Raw genomic sequence first — 18,031 nt, forward strand, 5'->3', positions numbered from 1 at the left:
TAAAATGGAAACGCAAATAGCTTGACCTGCAAAAACGTTTGCTGCAATTGTGTTAGTTTTAATGTCATTGGTATAGTGAATGACTTCACGAATTGGTGAAGAAGAGGAGTCAAAGCAGGGAAGCAAGCAGCTTACAGCAGCAGGTCATTAGAAAGGAGTGGGGTGGTAAAGCAAAGGCTGGTTACCATATAGGAATGTTCTCAGTCATAGTGGCTGTAAGAAAAATGCAAATTAAAGAGGTTATAAGCAGTGATAAAAATAATAAAGAGGATTCTAGTTGCTTTTTGACAGGTTTTTTTTTTGCCCATTTATTTGTTTATTTAATCACTTTACAGCCTGATCCCAGGCCCCTCTCCTTTCCTCCCAATCCCACCCTCATGCCCCCTTTTATTTGCCCTTCTTTTTCTAGACAAAGTGGTTTTAATTCCTTGGGTAAATACTCAGTAGTGGGGTAGTTGCATCTTATGGTAGACCTATTTTGAATTTTTTGAGGAACCTTATATTTTTCTGTAAGTGACTGTACCAGCTCGCCACCATTTAAGGATTCTCATATCTCTATATCCTCACAGCATTTTTCATTTTAATAATGGTCATTTTCATTGGGAAGGGGGATCCCTCAGTGTGGTTTTGATTTGCGTTTCCTTGGTGACTAGTGATGTTATTAGCATAACTTCTTTTGAGAAATTCCCGTTTGTCCTTTGTCTAAATGTCCTTTGTCCATTTCAAAATGAGATTATTTTCTTTTCTGTTAAATTGCTTGAGTCCCTTATAGTCTGTATTGTTGGAGGGAGGTGCACTATGGCACTTGTAGTGTTGGCATTTCTGGGACAGTCTCTTGTGAACACCCATTGACAACTGAGGACACAAGACTCTGTGCCCTGTGAGGTCTGTGGAGTCTCTTGGTGCCTGTAAGAAGGAGGCATTGATGTTGATGGACATTTTCAACCCAAATAGCTTGAGGGCAGGAAACTTGGTAGGCATTTGGGAAACGGTGTGGAATAGGTAGGGGTGCCAGGGCCTTTTTTGGGATTACGGATGGGTTATTGGTGCTCTCGGGGGATGGAAGCTGGTCTAGGACCATGGAGGGCTGAAGGTCTTGTGGCTGTGCCTAGAGAGAAGAGGCTGGCTGAGGCTGGTAGAGGTTGGACTGTCCAATAAAACTGCCTTTTATGGTAAGAGGAAGGACAAGACAAAAAGAAGGGGCATGTACCAGCAGTGTGATTGCCTGGGGAAGACCGTTGTATTAGTTTCCTTTTTGCTCCTGTGATAAAGCACTGTAACTAAAAGCAATTTGGGGAGGAAAGGGTTTGTTTGGCTTTCATATTCTGTCACAGCCTGTCATTGAGAGCAGTTAGGGCAGGAACTCAAGGCAGGAATATGGACCCAGGACTCCTATGGCTTGCTCAGCCTCCTTGCTTTAAGAGATAGTACTGGTTGTCCTGGAACTCACTAAGTAAACTGGGCTGGCCTTGAATTCACAGAGATCCGCCTGCTTTCTTATGCTATTCAGGACCACCTGCCCAGGAGTGATACCACAGCCAGTGGGATGGACCCTCCTACATCAATCATTACTCAATAAAGTATCCCCACAGGCTTGCCTACTGGCAGTCTGATAGAGACATCTTCTCAGTTGAGGTTCCCTTTTCCCAGAAGACCCTAGCGTATGTCAAGATGACAAGAAGTTCACCAGAGCATGAATCAGATGGTTGCTGTGTAGCAAAGCCTGTAGTTTGCTGCTCTGGGGGAGGTGTGAGGACAGCAAGGGAGAAGTGGGGATTTGGCCATTTTGATCATGTGTAGGACGAAGCTCTTAGCTGTGTGCTTGCTAAGCATAGGAGCTTGCAGGCAGATACACAAGCATGTTAGCGCAGGCATCAGGCTGTTCCTTTTCCTTGGGTAGCAGGAGCTGGGAGAAGACATAACTTGGAACTGCAGCGATGGGCACAGGGGGTACCTGGTTACACCGTCGAGGTGGTGCCTGGTGCATGAGTGTATACCTGCTTTTCTGGGGGGAGCAGCTGTAGTTCTGTCTGAGCATAAGTGGTCAGGGTTATGGAGAAGGTCCATGATGAAAGGGAGCCCTGGGAACCTGTGCTGGCCCTGGAGCTGCTCACTGGATAACTGGAGCAGTCAACTAAAAGCCTCAAGGTCCAGCTTCCCCTTTTTGTAAATGAGGACTACCCAGAAATCTCTTCCAGACACTGAGCACAAGAGACCACCAGGGGAGGAACAATTCTAATGTTAGAATTAAATGAACTGGATGTTTTCCTCTTTCGTCTCTTCAGTGTGCTGTGTTACAGATGAAGGAATGCCATAGTCAAAAGGAAACATTCTGTAGTTAGTAATTCACGCTGTCTCTCTGGGTCCCACACTGCAGGAAGTGCCCCACACCACCACCAGGGAGACCCTTGCCAAGCTTCTGTCAAATTGGTCAGCCTCTAGAATTTTGCTAGTGTTTTCTTTCTGAGAGTAAAGGGAACTGCAGAAGCCTAGCTTGGAAACCCCACTGTGGCTGTGTCTGGCATGGCAAACAAGAGGATGACCAAGGAGGCAGCGGGAGAAGGCCCGGACTGATTATTACACGAGTGATTAACTCGATCCTGTGGAATGCTGTGGCCCTTCTTTGTGTCTCCCCCACTTCAACTTGCCCTATAGATCAGGCAGGCCTCGACTCACAGAGATCCACCTGTCTCTGCTTTCTAAGCGCTGGGATTAAAGGTGTGTCCTACCACTACCCAGCCTTTTCTCTTTTTTAAAACAACTTTTTCATGTAAATTCTTGGAATCAGTCTCAGTATATGAAATAATAGACAAAGGCAGGGCTCAGGAGATGGCTCAGTGGGTAAAAGTGCTTGCCGTGAGAGCCCGATGAGATCTCTGGATGTCCAAAGCCAGGTGTGGGCTAGAGTGGGAGTGGGGATGGGGCTGGTGTCTGTAATCCCATCATTCCTACTTGAACATGGGAGGCAAGGAGGTGGAGACAAGAGAATTAGCTGGAAATTTGTGAGCCAGCCAGTGTCGTGTTAGCATGTTAGCAGTGCAGAGACAGAAACACGAGAGACAGCTTCAACAAAGTGGAAGGTGAGAACTGACTCTGCAGAGTTGTTTTCTGACTTCCACATTTGTGCCACACTCAAACACCACACACACACACACACACACACACACACATACACACATAGAGCTCTGCACACACTGAATGAATGAGTGACTGAATGAATGAATGAATTAGACAAAGGGAGATTTGTACTTGTTGCCATGGTGTTACCAGAATTCCATGGAACATGAATTGGACACCACAGCTGTGGGCAGAGAAAGCTGTTGAAGCTGCAGGCTGGGAGCGTGGCATGACCAGGGTTATGCATTACACCCTTAAATTAAAAAGGAAGAATGGCAGTTTGGAGTGACCCAGACTGCTTAGTGACCAGGCTGCTTGTGGCAGTGTCAAAAAGCCTAGCACAGGAGCATCGGGAGGCAGAGACTGCTGTGGCATGGGAGTGGCTGTTGTAGCTGTTGACTGAGAATGAGGGCCAGTTTTGTGTGGGAAGTGGATGTGTGCTCTAGAAGACTGGAAATTGCTGTTTGCCTTCTGTTTCAAATTTCGTTGCCTCAGTCCTGTAATATTTCAAGCCAAATTGATTTTGTTGCTGTTGTTGAAGCTGTTGTGTTTAACCTTTGAGTTGCTGCTTTTGAAATTTGGCACATTTGTCTACTGAAAGTGAATTTCTTCTTTAGTAGAACTAGGTGAGGGTATGTTTTGGTTATTAAAGATTTGGTTTTTTTATTTAATGTATATTAGTGTTGTCTGCATGTATATATGTGCTGAAGCCAGAGGAGGGTATCAGATCCCCTGGAGCTGAAGTTAATAGCCATATGAGTTCTCCTGTGCATGCTGGAAACTGAACCTGGGTTCTCTGCAAGGGCAGCAAGTGCTGTTAGCTACAGAGTCATTTCTCCTGTTCCTTGGTTTATTCATTTGTTGTTTGAGATTGGGTCTCCATCCTGTAGCCCTGGCCTAGAACTTGATCTGCCTGCCTCCGCCTCCTGAGTGCCGTGATTAAAGATACGCACCTCCGCACTTGGCCCGATGGTTTTTAATTATAAGCATATTACCCACTTTGTCATAGCAGTAACCTTTATGATAAAAGTGGTAGCCGGTGGCTCTTGCTTAACCTGACTCAGTTCTGGCTTAGCCATTTTAGCACGTGGGAGAAAGAGAAACAGTACAATTAGACATGCTGTAGAGGTGATTTCTTACGAGTGTGAGCAGGCTTGCACAAACCCTGGGAGTTTCCGCCTCTCTGAGAAGGGCTATCATTTGCATATAGAAGAGGAAGAAAATCCTCTGACACCTTGCACATGTTGACAGAAACATGTCTTCGTTTATCTTTTCTTGTGTGCTATAGTTAGGCAAGCAAAGTACTTCCTTTTTAATTTGTTTTTTGTAAATTATTGTATGAAGTACTAGGTTTCATCATGGCACTCCAACATAATAATTTGTTTTTGTTGATTTTCCTCCCTGTTTTTTCTGCCCCAGTCTCTTGGCCTGCCTTCCCAGCAGTCTGACTTCCCAGCAGTCTCCTTTCTGCTTCTGTCTCCGGTTGGCCTCCCTACTTCCTCAGTAATACTTCTTTCCCTTTCTGTGGTGTCTCTTTCTAGTTTCATAGGTGTCCCATACTGAGACCCACATGTGTGCATAGGTGTATTTTTGTTTTATGTGTGTGATTGTTTTGCCTGCGTATATATAAGTAAATCACATATGTGCAGTACCCTTGAAGGCCAGAAGACCTGGCATTGATCTGCAATGCCTGTCTGGTCACCCTTAAAAAATTATCTCTGGCTGGTTTTCTGATGGAATCCTATGTCTCCTGGGGTTGCTGTCCAACTGAGGATCTACCTCGACTGTTTTCTTTTTTCCCTCTTAGTCTCCTACTTTTGTGCCAGCAAACAGGTTGAACCTCAGTCTTGCGTGATTTTTACTCTTTTGTGCAGCTTACAGCCCAGGAATTTTTATTTTTCAATTTTTGAGACAGTATCTTGCTAAGTTTGTAATACCTGAAATTAACCTGGGAGCCTCACCTGCCCAGGACCAGGGATGCAGGGAGTTATAGTTCTTGGAAAATAACAAAGCTTCATGGGAAAGTATGGTGGCTTATTGTTTTGTCTATAGAAGCCACTACAGCATGTGTCTAGGGCCGCTCAGCGGGGAATTCCAGGGAGTGGTCCTGACCAAAGTCCATCTTGGTTAGTATTTAATAAAGCTTGCTTCAAATTTGGCTCAAAATGGTGGAACTGGTTTTTCTTCAGTGCATCTCAGGATTGACAAATTACCTGGGCTGGTTTTAAAATTACTCTGTAGCCAAGACAGAGCTTGAACTTGTTATCCTCCTGCTTCAGTCCAGTAGCTTGGATTACAGGCCTGTTCGACAAGGCTGGACCTTAGTAGCTCTTTTGTGAGCCTGGACTTTCCAAGGACGGCTTGCCTAAACACGAGAGCATCTGTGTTCTCAGCTATCTTCCTGAAGTTGCCCAGAGACAGGGAAAATGATCAGCCCATCATCGGCTTTGTAAAAAAATACAACAGCTTAATTATTCACAGTTCTTTATTTCAAAATGTGGTTGTCTGTTAAGTTTTGCAAAAGCCATTTCACTTTTTCCTGGTGCTGACTTTGTGGCTCCCCGGGTGGTTCCCATAGCTGGTGAGTTGGGAGTGGGAGGATGTCAAATGCTGGCCTGTGAGCACAGTGTGCAGCTTCAGGGCTGGATGGAACTATCCCAAGTTGCATTTTGGAGGTTGGCACAGGCATTCTCATGGGACATCTTGTTTAGGGCATGGCTCACTCTTAGCCTTCCTGCAAATGCAGGACCCAGGAGGGCCAGGAAGGAGAAGACTGGCAGGGCGCTTAACTCTCGTGCTGCAGGCAGCTTCTATGGACCTGTCTGCTGGAAGCTTGGCACTGCTTCTTTCCTGACCCTTAGGCCTGGGCCAGTTTTGTCTGTTAACTCTGGCTTTGACCCCACAAGTCCATTATATAGACATGCATTATCCAACACTAGATCTGTGTGTGTTTGCGCGTGTGCACGTATGTGAGTATGCCTAGGGCTCTCAGTTGAGCTGGGGGCCTCTGACCTTCACTCTGCTTATCTTATCAGTATCCTGAGATGACCCCACAATGGGAGTGCCTATGAAAACGACTTCCTGAGAACATGAACGTAAGGAGTGGTCAGTGAGTGACACGTGGAGGGGGGAAGATGCTCAGCAGCCGTGACACTTCCAGCCTGATGAACACTTACTTCCCTTTTTGTGGGAACACTGAGAAACAGCTCCTGTCTACCTGTCGTACCCTGGCGCTACTTGGTCTTGCTTGGTGCCCTCTGATGCTCACTGTGGTCCCTTCATTAAGCAGTGAAGTAAACAAACACTTTATGCAGCTCCAAGCTCAAACTGGGTCACTCACTGAATGCTGATGGCTTGCTCTGTGCAAATTACCATCTAGCCTCCCAGAGCAAGTACGTCCTGTGCCACAAAGATAACTTAGTGATTAACTTTGGGGACATTGGGAAAATCACTTGAAAAGATATTTTAGAATGCTTTATAACAAAAATGAAGTGATGACTTATCAAAATACCAGGTCTGATACCATAGTTAAATTCATTTTTGTAACTTAGTAAGTGTAGGATTTAGAAACACGTGTGAGCATTGAACTGCTGCCAGTAGAACGCAGTCAGAGAAGCAAAGCATCCTTAATACTGCTTAGTCATCAAAACCACGGAAGTGTTTGTTATTTGTGGACAGTTGAGGGCTGGAGGAGGCTAGAGCACCTCTAGCTTGGACATGTGGAATGCCTGCCAGGCTTTATGGGCCATGCTTGAGCAGGTGGTTGCTTGCGAGAGCAGCATACCTTTGAGTGGACATTGAGCATGCATTGTTTCCCAGCATGGCAAAATGACAGCGCATACTTTTTCACAGCCAAAGGGCATCTGGACCCTGCCTGCGTGATTGTGTATGTTTGTGAGGCCTGTCCTACAGAGTACCACAGATCAGTGGGAACTTACCTTTCACAGTTCTGGAGGCTAGAAGTCAAAGGTCAAGGTAGCAATAGGGCTGGTTTTTGCCTCATTCCTTTAACACTGGTTTGTAGGTTGCTACCTTTTAACACTGTCCTAACATGGTCTCTCCTATTCTCTCTGATCATACATGATGTGCTGTTCTGACCAGACCCAAGGAGTGGACATCTGTGTGTATGGTTCCGGTTTCGTCATTGAACAGCCATCTGCTTGTTGGCAGCAGCAGCAGAATAAGAGTTATTTCTAATATGTGATTTAAATTTTGCTGTGGAACATTCCTATCGTGGCATCTATGCTGGCTAGTTTTACGTCAGCTTGACACAAGCTTGTGTTGTCAACTGAGAAATTGCCTCTCTAAGATCAAGCTGTAAGTAAGCCTGAGGGACATTTTCTTAATGGTCTGTTGGATCATGGCAAAAGGGGGTCTTGGCTTGTGAACAATTTCCAGACTTGAGCTAGAAATTATTTATAGACCTCCTTGAATGAAGGGATAGCCAGGTTCCTCCAAGGAAGGACTTTATAAAATACGTTTAACATTTATTAAACTTTCTCCAGTCCTTCCCCAGAGACACCTACAGCTCTTACAAAAGTAACTGTAAAAGGAAACTGGGGGAAAGGAAACAGTCTGGGGTCTCTAACAATCTGGGGTCTCTCAGATACTGGTTCTGAATTGATGCTGAGTCTGGGAGATCCTGAGAAACACTGTAGTGCTCTTATGAGGGCCAGGTGATTAATGGAGGTTTGACTGAAATCCCACTCACAGTAGGTCCAATTGGTGCCTGAGCTCACCCTGTGGTTATTTCCATCCAGAATGTGTAATTGTGATAGATACACTTAGAAGTTGGCAGAATTCTTACACTGGTTTGCAGACCTGAGGAGTGAGAGCCATTATGGTTGGGAATGCTAAATAGAAGATGATGGCACTAAATTTCTGCAGTTCCTCCAGGGTTGCGACACTGTTTTTGATTTAGTATTTTTCCCAGCAAAGTCAACTCTTCTATTTAGCATTCCCAACCATAATGGCACCACATCTCCCTTTAGCTGTCCTATCTGGCCAGAGAAGAAGACAGATGGATCATGGAGAATGACAGTTAACTGTCGAAAGCCCAGCCAGGTAGTAGCTCTGATTGCACATGCTGTACCAGATGTGGTATCCTTATTGAGCAGACTAACATATCTCCTTGTACATGGTATGCAGCTGTTGATGTAGCAAATGCCTTTTTCTCAGTGCCTGTCCGTAAGGACCACCAGAAGCAATTTGCTTTCAGTGGTCAAGGCCAGCAGTATACCTTTGCAGTTTTACCTCAGGGGTGTATTAACTCTCCAGCCTTTTGTCATAACTCAATTAGAAGGGAGCTTGATCATCTATCTCTGCCACAAAATACCACGTTGATGCACTATATTGATGACATTCTGCTGATTGAACCAAGTGAGCAGGAGGCAGCATCCATTTTGGATTTGTTGGTAACACGTATGTGCATCAAAGGTTGGGAAATAAATATAACCAAAATTCAAAGGCCTTTTACATCAGTGAAAATTTTAGGAGTCCAGTGGTGTGGGATGTGCAAGATATTCCTTTTAAGGTGAAGGATAAGTTATTGCACCTGGCTCTTCTCACCACAAAAAAGAAGCACAACATTTAGGTGGCCTGTTTGGGTTTTGGAGACAGAACATTTCTCACTTAGGTATTATTCTGGTCCGTATACCATGTGATTCAGAAAGCTATTAGCTTTATGTGGGACCTGGAACAGGAGAAGGCTCTTCAACAGGTTCAGGTTGCTGTGCAGGCTGCTCTACCAATTGGACCATATGATCCAGCAGTCAAATACTAATGGTATTTGAGGTGTCAGTGGCAGATAGGGATGCTATCTGGAGCTCTTGGCAGGCCTCTATAGGTGAATCACAGAAGAGACCTTGGGATTTTGGAGCAAGGCTCTATCATCATCTGCAGACAACTATTCTTCCTTTTAGAGACATCTCTTTCCCTGCAATTGGACCTTAGTGGAAACTGAACATTTGACAGTGGGTCACCAAGTTACCTTGCAACCTGAGCTGCCCATTATGAGCCTAGTGTTATCTGACCCACCAACTCATTGCAGAGCAACAATCCATTATAAAATGGAAGTGGTATATACATGATCAGGCCCAAGCAAGCCCTGAAGGCACATGCAAGTTATGTGAAGAAGTTTCCCAAATGCCTATGGTTTCTGCTCCTGTTAAAATGCTGGCTGCTGCCAAGTGTGCACTTACAGCTTCATGGACTGTGCTCTAGCATGGGTTGAGTGAGGAATAGAAGACTGGTTTGCTGATGGTGCTATATACATGATCCACCCAGAAGTGGACAGGTTTAGCATTACAACCTCCTTCTGGGACAACTCTGAAAGACACTGGTGAAGGGAAATCTTCAGAGTGGGCAGAAGTTCAGGCAGTACACATGGTCGTACATTTTGTTTGGAAGGAAAAATGGCCAGATGTGTGAGTGTTTATTGGTTCATGGGATGTATTCAGTGGATTGCCTGGATGGTCAGGGACTTGGAAATAGCGTGATTGGAAAATTGGTGAGAGAGACATCTGGGGAAGAAGTATGTGAATAAATCACTCTGTATGGGCAAAGGATGTAAAGATACTTGTGTCCCATTTAATATTCATCACAAGGTAATGTCAGCTGAGGAGTTCAGTAATCAAGTAGATAGGATAACCCATTCTGTGAACAGTCAGCCTCCTTCCTCAGCCATCCCCATCATTTCCCAATGGGCCCATGAGCAGAGTAGCCATGGTGGCAGAGATGAGGTCTTGCAAGGGCTGAACAACGTGAATGTCACTCACCAAGGCTGATCTGGCTATAGCTGCCGCTAAGTGCCAGATATGCCAACAGAAGAGAACAACATTGAGCCCCAGATATGGCACCATTTCCTTGGGTGACCAGCCAGTCACCTGGTAGGCAGGTTGACTATATTGGATCACTTCTTCCATGGAAAGGACAGTGCTTTGTCTTTTCTAGAGTAGATACTTATTCTTGTTATGGATTTACCTCTCCTGCACATAAAGCTTCTGCCAAAACCACCATCTGTGGACTTACAGAATGCCTTATTCACAGCCATTATATTCCACACAGTATTGCTTTTGACCATGGAACTCACTTCACTGCCAGAGAAGTGTGACAGTGGGTCCATGGAATCCACTGGTCTTACCATGTTCCTTACCATCCTAAAACAGCTGGCCTGATAGAAAGATGGATTAACCTTTTGTAGATATAGTTATAGCGTCAATTAGGTGGCAGCAGCCTAGAGGGCTAGGTTCTCCAGAAGGCAGTATATGCTTTGAATCAGCATCCAGTATATGGTATGGTCTCTCCCATATCCAGGACCTGTATGTCCAGGAATCAAGGGGTGGAGAAGGAATAGTTCTACTCACTATTATCCCTCGGACATATTAGGAAAATTTTGCTTTCTGTTTTGTGATCTTAAGTTCTGGTGGCCTAGAAATTTTGGTTCCAGAGAGGCAAGTACTCTTGCTAGTAGCCACAACAAATACTCCATTGAACTTGAATGGTCTTCTGATATCCTTAAGACAACAGGCTAAGAAAAGAGTAACAGTGTTAGATGATTGATCCAGATTACCCAAGGGAAACTGTTGTTTCTCCACAATGGAGATAAGAAAGATTATGTCTGGGTGCAGGAGATTCCTTGGGGCAGTGGCTCTCAACTCATGTGTCATGACCCCTCTAAGAGTCAAACAACCCTTTCACAGAGGTTACCTAAGATCGTTGGAAAACACAGATATTTACGTTACAATTTCTAACAGCAAAATAACAGTTTTGAGGTAGCAACAAATAATTTTATGGTTTGGAGTCACTATAACATGAGGAGCTATATCCAAGGATCACAGCATTAGGGAGGTTGAGAACTGCTTTAAGGCATCTCGTGGTGCTACTGTGTCCTGTGGTTAAAGTCAGTGGGAAACTACAGCAAGCTCATCCAGGCACAGCTCCTTCAGGAATGAAGGTATGGGTCACTTCTCCAGAAAAAGAGCTAAGATCTGCTGAGGTGCTTGTTGAGGGAGAAGGAAATACAGGAGGGGTAGTAGAAGAAGGTAGTTGTAACAGTTATTTTTGTTTTCTTTCCTGAATTTCTTTATCATGTAATGTAACATCAATTAAGAGAATATCCAGTGGTTATCATATTTACATTTGAGATACTGAAAAATATCTCTCAAGGGTCATTGCCACCTATTCTAAATTTCTAACGTGTTTGCTATTGTTCAGCTATCAACGGATAGCTATATTATGTTAGGTATAGTTATGACTTGGTTATTGTTTTTATTTAAAGATTAAGTATGACATAAGGAGATATGATTGTCAAGTTGACAACAAGTGGACTTTTGATGGCTATTCTTGTTTGTCAGCTTGATTACATCCGGAATTTCAAAACCCAAGCAACTGAGCACACCTGTGAGGCTTTTTTTTTTTTCTTGAAAATTTATTTTATTTCATGTATATGGGCTTTTTGCCTGCATGCATGGATTTGTGCACCATATCATGCCTGCTGCGATCGATCCCCTGGAACTGGAGCTATGGACAGATGTGAGCTGCCATGTGGATGCTGGGAATTGAGCTTGGGTCCTCTAGAGGAGCAGCTAGTGCTCTTAACTACTGACCCATCTCTCCAACCAGACACAGTTTTTAAAATCAGATCATTTGAAGTGGGAAGACCCACTTCTAGTTCAGATCTTTGAGGCTGGAAAAATCCACCTTTAATCTGGGCCACACCTTTTGCTGTCAGCCTGTGGACATAGTATAAAGGACGTAGAAGGAAGCTGGCTCTCTTTTAGCAGTAGAGAAAAATAAACAGGACAAGTAAGAGGGAGATCTCAGCAGCTGCTGGAAAGCTATGCTATGTAAACTAAAGTTCAAGAACGCAGACAAGCTCAGTGATGGAGACATGAGATTGCATACACGGCAGAGGTGGAGGCTGTGGGCTGGGAGGCTGGGTAATGCAGAGAACCTGAGAATGCAGTTAACATGTAGACTGGGAGATAGAGGGAGCAGAGAACGTTCTGCTTCAGGCAGGCTTAATAGTGGGTCTATAAACATCAAAGACTGGGCTTCTGGGGCTAATATATATGCCATTGATAGGATTTTTAAAAGTCATGTAAGAGTAGATTTTTTAAAATCTGTGATAGTCCTGCTTTGCTAGGAGGAGACAGCTTTTCCTTGATGGACCTCCACCATTTTGAATGACATTTTCAGTTTTGGGGAGGGACAGCTGTGCCGCTTTTACATACTATTTCAAACACTAGGGACTTGTTCCTTGAAATTAGTGTGTTGCCAGGGAAACAGGCTGCCTTCCAGCCTGCTAGCAGACCTGCTGCTGTCAGTCTCCAGTTTGGAGATGTTCATTTTCCTAGTTTTCCTCCCGATTTTGTCCGTTTTTGCTGTGGAGTTTAAAGTGTTTGGGCTAGATGCAGTCTGTCTTTGGGGTGTTGTGCCTTTTATAATATAAGGCCACTGTTTAGCCTCAGTAATGTTTTATCTCTGAAGGCTAGTGCCCAGGGCCACCCCGGCTCCCATTTAACTAGTTCTTACCTGTTTTGTTGTTTCTGTTCTACTTTCACTTAGCAGATCTATCTAATCATCTTTGTAAGTTTTTTACAATATTTATAGTTAATGTAATTACTGATATGTTTGGATTCAGCACTATTTTTATTGTTGTTGATATTATTACTGTTATTAAGTCAGTGTCTCACAATGTGGCCCTCTGTGGCTTGGTGCTTACTACTTAGACCAGGCTAGCTTGAAACTTCCAGAGATCCACCTCCCTGTGTCAGTGTGTGCACGACCACATCTGCCTACGGCTACTCTTTAATTCTTTTTCTTTATTCTCTTTTATGCCTTTGCGTTGTTGGTTGGTTTGTTTATCACTGAGCTACACTGTCTGTCCTCTTCCTGCCGTCTTTTAGAAGTTGAACATTTGGTAGTATTCCATCTTAATTTATCTCCAAGTGTGTCTATTTAATAGTTATTTCCACTCTCCTTTACCCCTCCATCTCTTGTGGGTTGGTGATGCTGCGAGCTAAACTCAGGACTTTGTGCATTTAAGGAAAATAGTCCACCACTGAGCTAAATCTCAAACCCAGCAGTTACTTCTTTTAGTCGATGCTGTAAAGATTCCTAAGTACATGCATGTTAACTTTTTGTAATTTGTTATGACTAGAGAATATGGAAATCTTACCACCATATAGGTTTTCTTGAATTGTGGTTCTCTTTTGTTCCTTTTTAATCCCAATGAAATAATTGAAAAAGAGATTTTTTTCAGTGTCTCAATATGATACAATAACAATACAAAAACAATAAAATGATTGCTTGAGAACCATTTTATTAGAGTTTGTGGAAAAAAAAAAAAACACAGCAGAGCAGGTTAACTAATTTGGCAGTTGACAGGGAAAAGGGACATGTAAAAAATACTCCGTGACTTAGGGTCATCAATGGATGTCTATAAACAGCTGTTAAAAAAAACTGCTTGGGATTTTGGCTGGTGTTCAAAGAAGAGATAGACAGGAGAAAAAGAAAGAAGTTACAATTAATGGGCAGCCTTAGCAGAGAAGATCTGCAAGCAGCTACCCTGAAGGAGGGGCTTCTGGGTTATGTAAGTACCTTAGCTCATTAAGGGGATGATTGTTCTTCCCATGTGCTTAGCTTGTCTTTGTTTTGTATTCTTTAGACTCCATTCTCCTTCATCTGAGGATGGTTGCTGTGGCTGTAAAGAGGATTTTGATAGCTACTGCTTTCCAACTTTAAAACTTGTGTTGCTGGGCTGAAGAGTGTGGTGTGGAGAGTAGAGCAGACACCCACTAGAGTGTCTCCTTAGCACGCATGAGTCCTGGGTTTGAAGTCCAGGGGCAAAGAGAAAAAACCCTGCCCTGCTTCTCTGGCTGCCTGGGTGCATAAGCTCACATGGGCAATTTTCAAGTTTTCAACGTTTTATCTTTCGGTTTTAAAAATCTCCATTGTGGCTTGCTTGCTGTTCATCCTGAAGTAGTTCACTTGATTGGAGAGCGTTAGGATTATTGGGATTTTCACATTTGATGCTTTGAAGTCGGGTGGGAATTGTGACTTGTTGCTTTTGATTATATAATTACATTATGTATTTTAATGAAAATACAGTTATATCCATTTCCCTCTTTCCTCCCTTCAGCCCCCTCAAGTACCCCCTCTGACTTTTTCATTTTCTCCATTACTCTTAAACTGATAACCTCTTTTTCTTGACCATCACTGTTACATATAGATATATGTATATGTATGCATAAATATATAAATACAATCTGATGAGTCTGTTTTTGTTGTGTGTGTGTGTATTTGGATTCAGGCTGACCACTAGGTAACCATTTAGAAGGCTTATCCCCAGGAGGGGCTAATTCTCCTTCTCTCAGCAGTTCTTTGTCTAGGTGTGGGACCTATGAAAGGGCACAGGGTCCTCATGTTCACCAGTGGTGTTAGGGAAACCATAAAGGTTTTACATGCAGGCTTTCTCTTTAAGGGAAGGGATGTACACCCATTCCCCACCCAGCAGGCTGAGAGTGGATGTTGTTAATAGCCTGGTGATCTCTGCTATTCTGTAGCAGGCTTGGAAACCCCCAGACTACTGATTGTTTTTCTGTCAATAGAACCCTTCCTTAGGAAAGGTCCCGTGTACTTTGCAAAGGAGTGTACTCTTATGCTAATTACAAACTCTTCCTACCTAGTTACGCTGAGTATTGTTTCTCAGTCAATAGAACATGCAAAATACATGTACTTCGTAAAGGAGTTTTACTGTAGTCCTGCCTTAAATGTTGTTGTAATAACTGTCACAAGGAAACTTTTTTTTTTCTTTACCAAAGTTGCACTGTGCTTAAATATGTAAAAAGTATAAAGCATTCACTGGTCACACCTCTCATGGACACCTACAGAGACCCCCTTGAGATTTTACCCCTGCACTGGTTTGAATTAAAATGGTCCCCATAGGCCCCCATAGGAGTGGTATTATTAGCCTTGTTCAAGTAGTTGTGGCCTTGTTGGAGGAAGCATGTCATTGGGTGTGGGCTTTGAGGTTTCAGGAGCTGAAGGCAGGCCTATGTGGCTCAATTCTTTTCCTGCTTCCTGCCCAAGTGGATATAGAGCGATCAGGTTTTTCTCCAGCACTATGTCTGCCTGAGCAACACTGTGCTTCTTACCATAGTGATAATGGACCAAATCTCTGAAACTGTAAGCGGCTTCAATTAAATGTTTTCCTAGTAAGAGTTGCTGTGGTCATAGTCTCTTCATCAATAAAACTAAGACAGCCTCCTGCCTTAGCACATTAATTGATATTACCATTGTTCGTCTTGTTTATGCAAGCATTTTTACGTGACACTGTTTCACAGCAGATATCCTGTTTTTTTGGCTCTTAGAATCCAAAGTGTTTCCTGAACCATAGATACAGGATATACTGTGGCTGGGTTCCCCAGGATCCATTGATCTCTGCATTGTGTTGAGTTGTGCTTTCCTGTAATGGTCTCTGATTGATTAAATATCGGAATGAGCTAGTGGTAAAACGAAGTTATATGATATAAATGCAGATTTATTGGGAGCAGAGTTGGAGGGGGAGAGAGAGGGGAAAAGATTGAGCAGGGTGAAAGAGGGGAGATGAGGAGAGACACAGAAAGAAAAAGAAAGAGAAGGGCGAAAAGTGAGGGAAGGGAGAGAGAGGGAAGGGCAAGGGCAAAAAGGGCAGGTTGGAACCAAAATGTCTGAACTATATAGTGAAGGTCCTCTGGGCGAGGGGAAGCCCCACCCCTAGGTAGAGGGCAGGGCATGCCAACTGCACCCTATCTCAGGTAGAGCACAACAGTCACCATTTGCTCTAAGAAGAAGCTTCTTTGATGTGGGTGGTAACTGTATTTGTCTTTGGGTACAACAATAAGATTGCCAATGTAGTTAGGAATTATGCAGAACTAGAAAAGTGGCAGTGGTAGATTTTCTTCTAAGATCCATTATTGTGGGTATAAACATGTTTTTGTTTCCCAGGTGTGGGATGTGGGACTGATTCAGATAGTCCATAGTAGCAAACTATTTGCCTTGTGCAGGCTCTGAGAGAAGCTCTTTGTCAGCCTCAGATAGTTTAAATCTGAGGACTTTGGAGAGAGAATAAATGCCAGAGCCCAAAGAATGTTGGGGAGCTCTGAGAAAGAACAAGGCTGCCGCTGCTTCCCCCCCTGTGGCTTCTGGTTGTGCAGTAAGACAAGAAGTTGGAGATCTCGTAAAACAAGAATTGGACTGGCTCCAAGGAACCTGACAACCCTAACCAGCATGGAGCAGCTAAGAGAACTGTGCCCCCTCTCCCACTATCCCTTTCTCCTACCTGTTGTTGGGGTGTTGGAAGTGATTGGGGTAGAGTAGGGAGAAAGATATATATATATATATATATATATATATATATATATATATATATGTAAAAGACTTAAAAAAAATACACCAATAATCCGTGGCTCGGTAGCACCAAGTTGTTGGCCAAGAGTTCTTTATGTGCTGAGTAACTTGGATAGAAAGTGAGCACGTTGTATATTGGTGAATCTTTGGTTTTCCTAAAACCATTGGAGGATGTTGCTGTTCTTACTTTATTAGGCAGACAGCCTGTCTTCTCTGGGCTGTGGTTCCGTCAGTCCCACTTCTCAACTTCTGTGTCACTGAGACCTGTCCCTTATGTTTCACATGGCCTTTGGTCTCATAAGTATGCAGTCTTAGCTCTATACTCATGTTCTTTCAGGATACTCATCTTTAATTTCAAGAGCAGTTTTGTGGACTCTGTTCCTCCACACTGGCTTGGGACTTAACTGGGTCTGTGGAACGTCCCTTTTCTGTTTTTTGTCTTGGGATGTAACTCTGACCCTTGAGCAGACACAAGAGCAGCGTGCAAGGTTTGTCTGTCTTTATCTTTCACACTGCCATTTTGTTGAGGCTTCTATTTAGCGCTTCCTTTAGCTCATTGGTGTTACTTCCTTCTTAGAATACAACCTGTCCTGTGGCTCCATCTACGGACAGAGCCCAGTACTTCACATCTCCTCTCCAGGATAGTGGACTATCTAATCCACCACTCCATTGTCATACTTTTTAAAAACTCTTTTATTTACATTTCTTATATCTCTCTGTCCCTACTCCACCCCAATTCCTTCCAATACCTCAGCACCAGGTAGTAGAGAGAAAGGGTTAGTGGGAGGGGAGTCGCAGTTCTTTTAGCTGCTTCTTGCTGGTTAGGGTCATTGGGGTCCTTGGAGCCAGTCCAATCCTCATTTCAGGAGATCTCCAACTTCTTGTCTCATGCATCAGCAACAACCAGGAGCTGTAGCAGGGGAAGCAGCAGCAGCCTTGTTCTTTCTCAGAGCTTCTCCACACTCTCTGGGCTCACATTTCTTCTCTCTCCAGAGTCCTCAGAATTAAACTCTATGCAGCTAACAATGCTCCTCTCAGAGCCCACATGAGGCAAATAGTTTGCTGCTGTGGACTATCTGAATCCACCCCATATCCCATACCTAGGCTTAAAACAAAACCATGTTTATACTCATAAGCCTGCTAGGGACAGAACACAATCAGTGGGAGGCAGGATATTTGTGTTCCTTCTGCCTTTTGTAGCTAGAATAGAAGATTGCTGTTACAGCTGCATTTCTCTGCCTCTCTGTACTGGCTTTGGGGTTTATGCTTTTAACAGACATCACCCTAGTTCACCTTGCACACACTCCACCTCTCTAGTAACAGTCCCTGTGATTCCAGCCTGTCTGTGTAGCTGCTTGCTGATGGCCAAGGGCAGTGCTCTTGTAACCTACCTTTGTCTCTTAAATATTTGGAATAACCATGCAGGAGCTGCTGCCCTATTCTATTCACGTGAAGGGTTAGCACAGAGGATATTCTTTGGGACCCTAAGGACGAACAGCTAAGACTATAGAAAGGAGGCAGG

General features: G+C 43.8%; 1 protein-coding gene across 1 annotated transcript in view; it reads left to right on the top strand.

Moving 5' to 3' along the window:
• Cyfip1 (cytoplasmic FMR1 interacting protein 1) overlaps positions 1-18,031 on the top strand; it is a 79,259-nt gene that overhangs the window by 11,429 nt on the left and 49,799 nt on the right. The window lies entirely within an intron of this gene.

This window comes from Meriones unguiculatus, chromosome 14 (genome assembly GCF_030254825.1).
Source record: "Meriones unguiculatus strain TT.TT164.6M chromosome 14, Bangor_MerUng_6.1, whole genome shotgun sequence".
NCBI lineage: Eukaryota > Metazoa > Chordata > Mammalia > Rodentia > Muridae > Meriones > Meriones unguiculatus.